This window comes from Oncorhynchus mykiss, chromosome 17, assembly GCF_057628025.1.
Source record: "Oncorhynchus mykiss isolate SJ-2025 chromosome 17, ASM5762802v1, whole genome shotgun sequence".
Lineage (NCBI taxonomy): Eukaryota > Metazoa > Chordata > Actinopteri > Salmoniformes > Salmonidae > Oncorhynchus > Oncorhynchus mykiss.
This window is the reverse complement of record NC_143038.1, coordinates 77,543,711-77,553,682: the sequence shown is the minus strand read 5'-3', so window position 1 is coordinate 77,553,682 and position 9,972 is coordinate 77,543,711. Positions and strand designations below refer to the sequence as shown.

Here is a 9,972-nt window from a genome sequence, read left to right as displayed (position 1 = left end):
TTAGGGTTATATATATATATATATATATGTATATGTTAGGGTTATATATGTATATGTTAGGGTTATATATGTATATGTTAGGGTTGTATATGTATATGTTAGGGTTATATATGTATATGTTAGGGTTATATATATATATGTATATGTTAGGGTTATATATATATATGTATATGTTAGGGTTATATATATATATGTATATGTTAGGGTTATATATATATGTATATGTTAGGGTTATATATATATATGTATATGTTAGGGTTATATATATATATATATATATGTATATGTTAGGGTTATATATATATATATATATATGTATATGTTAGGGTTATATATATATATATGTATATGTTAGGGTTATATATGTATATGTTAGGGTTATATATGTATATGTTAGGGTTATATATGTATATGTTAGGGTTATATATATATATATGTATATGTTAGGGTTATATATGTATATGTTAGGGTTATATATGTATATGTTAGGGTTATATATGTATATGTTAGGGTTATATATATGTATATGTTAGGGTTATATATGTATATGTTAGGGTTATATATATATATGTATATGTTAGGGTTATATATGTATATGTTAGGGTTATATATATATATGTATATGTTAGGGTTATATATGTATATGTTAGGGTTATATATATATATGTATATGTTAGGGTTATATATATATATATGTATATGTTAGGGTTATATATGTATATGTTAGGGTTATATATATATATATATAGGGTTAGGGTTATTTATATATATATATATATATATATATATATATACATGACTCTTTTTCTCTCTCTGACTTCTGCAGGGTCCTCCACTGAAGCTGCTTGTTCCGTGTTGCTACCAAGAACAGATCCCAGGTGTGACAAGAAAAGACCGTGGAATAACAGAGGGAACAGCCTGCCTCTGTTCACCCGGGGAGGAGGGTGGCGGTGGGGGCCGTATGGTAGTGAATAGGAAGGTGGAGACTGGGGATATATGGTGAGTGTCAATAAGAGTAAGTGACAATCCATGTCTTATGAAGGAGGTGAAATGTGACGAAATCGGCTACAACAGTTAGGACAGGTCAGTGGTAGCCTGATCCCAGATCTGCTAGGACAGGTCAGTGGTAGCCTGATCCCAGATCTGCTAGGACAGGTCAGTGGTAGCCTGATCCCAGATCTGTTTGTGCTGTCATGTGACAATGAGTAGGTCTAACAGTTGGCTTCTATAACATATATGATCCAGTTGGCAAGACAGTACAAACAGGCCTTGGGCCAGACTAGATGGTACAGACGGGCCCTGGGCCAGACTGGACGGTACAAACGGGCCTTGGGCCAGACTGGACAGTACAAACGGGCCTTGGGCCAGACTAGACGGTACAGACGGGCCTTGGGCCAGACTAGATGGTACAGACGGGCCCTGGGCCAGGCTGGACGGTACAGGCGGTACATCAATACCGGTATATAGTCAAATACAGTATACCACTCAGCCATGAGAGTATCACATTCATGCACCAATTTAATTCATTTCATTTGGGCTAGATCAAAAGTGGTGGCTAGAAATGATCCACACACAGAGCCTTCAGAAAGTATTCACACCCCTTGACTGATACAGAGCCTTCAGAAGGTATTCACACCCCTTGACTGGTACAGAGCCTTCAGAAGGTATTCACACCCCTTGACTGGTACAGAGCCTTCAGAAGGTATTCACACCCCTTGACTGATACTGAGCCTTCAGAAGGTATTCACACCCCTTGACTGGTACAGAGCCTTCAGAAGGTATTCACACCCCTTGACTGGTACAGAGCCTTCAGAAAGTATTCACACCCCTTGACTGGTACAGAGCCTTCAGAAGGTATTCACACCCCTTGACTGGTACAGAGCCTTCAGAAGGTATTCACACCCCTTGACTGGTACAGAGCCTTCAGAAAGTATTCACACCCCTTGATTGTTACAGAGCCTTCAGAAGGTATTCACACCCCTTGACTGGTACAGAGCCTTCAGAAGGTATTCACACCCCTTGACTGATACAGAGCCTTCAGAAGGTATTCACACCCCTTGACTGGTACAGAGCCTTCAGAAGGTATTCACACCCCTTGACTGGTACAGAGCCTTCAGAAGGTATTCACACCCCTTGACTGGTACAGAGCCTTCAGAAGGTATTCACACCCCTTGACTGGTACAGAGCCTTCAGAAGGTATTCACACCCCTTGACTGATACTGAGCCTTCAGAAAGTATTCACACCCCTTGACTGGTACAGAGCCTTCAGAAGGTATTCACACCCCTTGACTGGTACAGAGCCTTCAGAAGGTATTCACACCCCTTGACTGGTACAGAGCCTTCAGAAGGTATTCACACCCCTTGACTGGTACAGAGCCTTCAGAAGGTATTCACACCCCTTGACTGGTACAGAGCCTTCAGAAGGTATTCACACCCCTTGACTGGTACAGAGCCTTCAGAAGGTATTCACACCCCTTGACTGGTACAGAGCCTTCAGAAAGTATTCACACCCCTTGACTGGTACAGAGCCTTCAGAAAGTATTCACACCCCTTGACTGGTACAGAGCCTTCAGAAGGTATTCACACCCCTTGACTGGTACAGAGCCTTCAGAAGGTATTCACACCCCTTGACTGATACAGAGCCTTCAGAAAGTATTCACACCCCTTGACTGGTACAGAGCCTTCAGAAGGTATTCCCACCCCTTGACTGGTACAGAGCCTTCAGAAGGTATTCACACCCCTTGACTGGTACAGAGCCTTCAGAAAGTATTCACACCCCTTGACTGGTACAGAGCCTTCAGAAGGTATTCCCACCCCTTGACTGGTACAGAGCCTTCAGAAGGTATTCACACCCCTTGACTGGTACAGAGCCTTCAGAAAGTATTCACACCCCTTGACTGGTACAGAGCCTTCAGAAGGTATTCACACCCCTTGACTGGTACAGAGCCTTCAGAAAGTATTCACACCCCTTGACTGGTACAGAGCCTTCAGAAGGTATTCACACCCCTTGACTGGTACAGAGCCTTCAGAAGGTATTCACACCCCTTGACTGGTACAGAGCCTTCAGAAAGTATTCACACCCCTTGACTGGTACAGAGCCTTCAGAAGGTATTCACACCCCTTGACTGATACAGAGCCTTCAGAAAGTATTCACACCCCTTGACTGATACAGAGCCTTCAGAAGGTATTCACACCCCTTGACTGATACAGAGCCTTCAGAAAGTATTCACACCCCTTGACTGGTACAGAGCCTTCAGAAGGTATTCACACCCCTTGACTGGTACAGAGCCTTCAGAAGGTATTCACACCCCTTGACTGGTACAGAGCCTTCAGAAGGTATTCACACCCCTTGACTGGTACAGAGCCTTCAGAAGGTATTCACACCCCTTGACTGGTACAGAGCCTTCAGAAAGTATTCACACCCCTTGACTGGTACAGAGCCTTCAGAAGGTATTCACACCCCTTGACTGATACAGAGCCTTCAGAAGGTATTCACACCCCTTGACTGGTACAGAGCCTTCAGAAGGTATTCACACCCCTTGACTGGTACAGAGCCTTCAGAAGGTATTCACACCCCTTGACTGGTACAGAGCCTTCAGAAGGTATTCACACCCCTTGACTTAATCCACATTTTGTTGTTACAGCCTGAATTTAAAATGTATTATTTTTCTCACCCATTAACACACAATAACTCATAATGACGAAGTGAAAACATGTTTTTAGAAATGTTTGCAAATGTATTGAAAATGAAGTACAGAAATGCCTCATTTCCATTCACACCCCTGAGTCAATATTTTGTAGAAACAGTTTTCTCCAATCACAGCCATTAAACTCTGTAACTGTTTTAAAGTCACCATTGGCCTCATGGTGAAAACCTTGAGCAGTTTCCTTCCTCTCCGGCAACTGAGTTAGGAAGGACGCCTGTATTTTCATATTGACTGGGTGTATTGATACAGCATCCAAAGTGTAATTTAATAATAGGCTGTAACACCAGAATGTGGATTAAGTCAAGGAATACTTTCTGTAGGCACTGTAATGTGTTTGTCTCTGTCTATAGATGACTGACCCGGTGACCCTCAACGTGGGTGGCTGTCTGTACACCACGTCCCAGTCCACCCTGCAGCGCTACCCTGACTCCCTGCCAGGGGGCCATGTTCCACTGGGACTTCATCCACCACACACGGCTCTCAGGTACTTTGCCACAGTTCTGTAGGTATGCAGTGCATTTGGAAAATGTTCCACATTTTGTTACGTGACAGCCTTATTCTAAAATAGATTAAATTGTTTTTTCCCCTCATTAATCTACCTACAATACCCCAGAATGACAAAGCAAAAACTGTTGTTTGTTTTTTTAAATTGTGCAAATGTATTAAAAATAAATAACTGATATCATATTTACATAAGTATTCAGACACTTTACTCAGTACTTTGTTGAAGCACCTTCAGCAGCGACTACAGCCTCAAGTCTTCTTGGGTATGATGCTCTCAAGCTCTGTCAGGTTAGATGGGGACCGTTGCTACACAGCTATTTTCAGGTCTCTCCAGAGATGTTCGATCGGGTTTAAGTCCTGGGTCTGGCTGGGCCACTCAAGGACATTCAGAGACTTGTCCCGAAGCCACTCCTGTGTTTTGGCTGTGTGCTTAGGGTCGTTATCCTGTTTTGAAGGTGAACCATCTCCCCATTCTTAACCTGCTCCAGGGTGCTTTTCATCAAGGATCTCTCTGTACTTTGTTCCGTTTATCTTTCCCTTGATCCTGACTAGTCTCCCAGTACCTGCCGCTGAGACAACCTCCCCACTGCATGATTGATGAGGGGGAAAATATTCTTTAATTCATTTTATAATAAGGCAGTAATGTACAAAATGTGGAAAAAGTCAAGGGTTCTGAATACTTTCTGAATGCACTGTATATACCGGTATGTCTGCGTGATATGGGAATATGACCATCTTTGATTTGACAGGGACACTACTTCATCGACAGAGATGGGTCCCTCTTCCGCTACGTCCTCAACCTCCTACGCACCTCAGAGCTCACCCTGCCCTGTGACATCACGGAGATGGATCTGCTGCGTAAGGTGTCCTAGGGGTTAGAGCGGTGGGCCTGCAACTGGAGGGTTGCCGGTTCAAATCTGAGCCAGCAGGGGATTATCCTCTTAGTGTGTTTCTCGTGGGTGTTAAGATAAATAAACATTTCAGTATCTTTGTCTTGACATTAAAGTAATATCCTTCTTCTTCTTCTTCTTCTTCTTCTTCTGAGGCAGACTTCTACCAGATCGAGCCATTGATGCAGTCTCTCACCGACACTAAACCCCTCTACCCCCCCCCCCGGACACCTTTTGAGGAGGTGGTGGAGCTCTCGTCAACCAGGAAGCTGTCCAAGTACTCCAACCCTGTTGCCGTCGTCACCATCACCCAGCTCACCATCACCACCAAAGTCCACTCCCTACTGGAGAGGGTGTGTAACAGCGTCACCAAGTGGATCAAACACTATTCCAGTGACTTCCATGTGTCCTTCACCTTTTGGTCGGTGTGACGATCACCAGGAGGTGTCTCTGAGAGTGTTCCTGTTGGACTGTATCTCCAAACAGGGCTTCAGGAACACCAGGGTCCACCAGATGAGTGAGAGGGCCAACGAGAACACATTGGAGCACCGCAGGACTTTCTGCCGGCTGGCTCGCAAGGTCGACGACTGACCAGGATTATTTGAGGTTCATTTATTGCTGAGTGGACATCAACTCCTTGTACTTACTCCCTGGCTATACGCCTGGTCATAATCTACCCTGGTCATAATCAACCCTGGTCATAATCAACCCTGGCTGTAACCCTGGTCATAATCAACCCTGGCTGTAACCCTGGTCATAATCAACCCTGGTCATAATCAACCCTGGCTGTAACCCTGGTCATAATCAAACCTGGCTGTAACCCTGGTCATAATCAACCTTGGCTGTAACCCTGGTCATAATCACCCCTGATTGTAACTCTGGTCATAATCACCCTGGCTGTAACCCTGGTCATAATCAACCCTGGCTGTAACCCTGGTCATAATCAACCCTGGCTGTAACCCTGGTCATAATCACCCTGGCTGTAATTCTGGTCATAATCACCCTGGTCATAATCAACCCTGGCTGTAACCCTGGCTATAACCCTGGTCTTAATCACCCTGGTTGTAACCCTGGTCATAATCACCCTGGCTGTAACCCTGGCTGTAACCCTGGTCATAATCAACCCTGGTCTTAATCACCCTGGTTGTAACCCTGGTCATAATCATCCTGGCTGTAACCCTCGTCATAATCATCCTGGCTGTAACCCTGGTCATAAACAACCCTGGTTGTAACCCTGATCATAATCACCCTGGCTGTAACCCTGGTCATAAACAACCCTGGTTGTAACCCTTGTCATAATCACCCTGGTTGTAATCCTGATCATAATCAATCAATGATGGGGCACAACGATACGTTGTGAAATGATGGGGCACAACGATACGTTGTGAAATGATGGGGCACAACGATACGTTGTGAAATGATGGGGCACAACGATACGTTGTGAAATCCCCCCCCCTCTTTTATTTAACTGAACAACGGTTTCAAAGTTTTGGTCGCTGGCGCTGTAACCCGCCTTGGATCGAGTCCACGATTTGGGACCTGCCTTTTATAAATTGAAGTTGATCACTTAAGAAACACCCCCTTTTGCCCTCCAAACAGCCTCAATTCGTCGGGGCATGGACTCTACAAGGTGTCGAGCATTCCACAGGGATGCTGGCCCATGTTGACTCCAATGCTTCCCACAGTCGTGTTAAGTTGGCTGGATGTCCTTTGGGTGGTGGACCATTCTTGATATACACTAGAAAAACCAGGCAGGACTAGGGCTGTGGCAGTTATATTCTGTCAGGGTTAAGGTCATGTGTTGGGGACCTAAGGGCTGTGGCAGTTATATTCTGTCAGCTGGTTATTGTCAAGCAGAAGACTGCCGGTCTCACGGTAACCGTTAATGAACATAAACATGTTGATCATCTCCAGGCCTCCATTCAAGCTGATGATGCACCTTTGGAATATCTACATTTTGAAGTCTAATAAATCATTTGATTAAACACCATCACAATAAACTCATTTATTTTAGGCAGGTCTAAAGAAACACTATATGAAGAAAATGTATTTCAGAAGAACAGTATATGAGTTGGCCTGCTATGTTATCTGGCTATAGACTGTAGGCTTGTTCATTTATCAGACTAGATACTGTGTTATCTGGCTATAGACTGTAGGCTTGTTCATTTATCAGACTAGATAATGTATGTTATCTGGCTATAGACTTGTTGATTTATCAGACTAGATACTGTATGTTATCTGGCTATAGACTTGTTCATTTATCAGACTAGATACTGCATGTTATCTGGCTATAGGCTGTAGGCTTGTTCATTTATCAGACTAGATACTGTATGTTATCTGGCTATAGACTTGTTCATTTATCAGACTAGATACTGTATGTTATCTGGCTATAGACTGTAGGCTTGTTCATTTATCAGACTAGATACTGTATGTTATCTGGCTATAGACTTGTTCATTTATCAGACTAGATACTGTATGTTATCTGGCTATAGACTTGTTCATTTATCAGACTAGATACTGCATGTTATCTGGCTATAGGCTGTAGGCTTGTTCATTTATCAGACTAGATACTGTATGTTATCTGGCTATAGACTTGTTCATTTATCAGACTAGATACTGTATGTTATCTGGCTATTGACTGTAGACTAGTTCATTTAGCAGACAAGATATGTTTATAAATCCTGTACCATTATTTTATACTGTAAAACACTTACAGTATCAACTTTTTGTGCAATTGGCATGCTGACAGCAGGAATGTCTACCAGAGCTGTTGCCAGATAATTTAATGTTAATTTCTCTGCCATAAGCTGCCTCCATCGTTTTAGAGAATTTGGCAGTACGTCCAACCGGCCTCACATCCGCAGACCAGCCCAGGACCTCCACATCTGGCTTCTTCACATGCAGGATCGTCTGAGACCAGCCAATGGGACAGCTGATGAAACTGAGGAGTATTTCTGCCTGTAATAAAGCCCTTTTGTGGGGGAAAAACTAATTCTGATTGACTGGGCCTTGTTCCCAAGTGGATTGGCCGGTGCCCACCCAAGCCCACCCATGGCTGCGCCCCTGCCCAGTCATGTGAAAGCCATAGATAAGGGCCTAAAAAATGTATTTCAGTTGACTGATTTCCTTATATGAACTGTAAATCAGTCAAATTGTTGCATGTTGTGTGTATATATTTTTTCCAGTATATTACTGAACATCTTTCTGCCCACCCACTTAGCATGTCCAATGAACCAGTGCACTTGAAGAAAGTGACAGCTTTTTCTGGCACTGAATTTATTCAAAACTGAAGGGGACTGGGGGAGAGAATGAGAGGAAGGGGGAGAGAACGAGGGCATAGGGAGAGAAAGGGAGACTGGAATTGGAACTCAAATCAAGCCCAACTGGGCACCGAACAGAACCAGAGAGAAAGAGGCGAAGCAAAAGGTTTAAGCCTCCCAAAATCTGTCCACGAAAATAAGACCCCATAGTGAGGACATTTTGCATAGAGGTCATAGAGCGTAGCCGCAGGAAGTAGGGGTGCTGAGCACGCCGCTGCACATATGCACTGAATTAAGTAGACGCATGTGACATTTTAGGCAATTTAGGTAAAATGACTTTATATCACAGTTGTGCCCATGGTCATTGAGGATTCATTATATTTCTATGAGAGGATCATCGTGGATATAACCCGTTTTAGCATGGACATTGCCATTGAGGGCTCCCGCCATTTTAAAGTAGTCAACTGGGTGGAGATTCTTATGAGTTGGGAGATATCAGCCAATGAAGAAGAATAGAATTGCCAACTTTAAAACAGGATTTGGAACCAGTTGAGGGATCAGAACTGAAAAACATAAAATAATGAAATATTTCAAGGAACATAAATAGAGCCAGGAACAAAAGTGATCTATAGCGTTGTTTTAAAAGCATGGAAACCGGTGAACAACATTTTATGTTCCAGGCATTTTATTCCACTTCCACAAAAAAACGCAACAAAGTGCTTATGCCAAGCCCTCACTCTGTCACTCAGAAACTTATTCCAGCGTCTGCCTGTGTAACGGATGTGAAACGCTAGCTTAGTTAGCGGTGGTGCGCGCTAAATAGCGTTTTAATCGGTGACGTCACTTGCTCTGAGACCTTGAACTACGAAGCATCGTTACCCATCGCTCCACAAAAGCTCTGCAAGAGTCGCGGGACGGTCTAAAGTTATACTGTTACACCTGCAAGCTAAAAATCTGCCGGTGTTTGTGAGTGTTTAGGCTACCTGCCACTCCCCCATCCGAAGCATAGGTTACTCTACTGACGTTACCATAGGTTACTGTACTGACCTGATGTTACCATAGGTTACTGTACTGACCTGATGTTACCATAGGTTACTGTACTGACCTGATGTTACCATAGCTTACTGTACTGACCTGATGTTACCATAGCTTACTGTACTGACGTTACCATAGGTTACTCTGACGTTACCATAGGTTACTGTACTGACGTTACCATAGGTTACTGTACTGACGTTACCATAGGCTACTGTACTGACGTTACCATAGGTTACTCTACTGACGTTACCATAGGTTACTGTACTGACGTTACCATAGGTTACTGTACTGACGTTACCATAGGCTACTGTACTGACGTTACCATAGGTTACTGTACTGACGTTACCATAGGTTACTGTACTGACCTGACGTTACCATAGGTTACTGTACTGACGTTACCATAGGCTACTGTACTGACGTTACCATAGGTTACTGTACTGACGTTACCATAGGTTACTGTACTGACCTGACGTTACCATAGGCTACTGTACTGACGTTACTTTAGGTTACTGTACTGACGTTACCATAGGTTACTGTACTGACGTTACCATAGGCTACTGTACTGACGTTACCATA

At 43.5% G+C, this 9,972-nt stretch overlaps 1 pseudogene across 1 annotated transcript; it reads left to right on the top strand.

Annotated features, from left to right (window-relative positions):
- The first annotated feature begins 1,403 nt into the window (after positions 1 to 1,403).
- Positions 1,404 to 7,091, top strand: LOC110493308 (BTB/POZ domain-containing protein KCTD6-like; annotated as a pseudogene). Its single transcript, XR_016487636.1, has 4 exons — positions 1,404 to 1,436; positions 4,058 to 4,191; positions 4,961 to 5,069; positions 5,261 to 7,091. The product of XR_016487636.1 is annotated as a BTB/POZ domain-containing protein KCTD6-like (transcript).
- Positions 7,092 to 9,972: the final 2,881 nt, after the last annotated feature.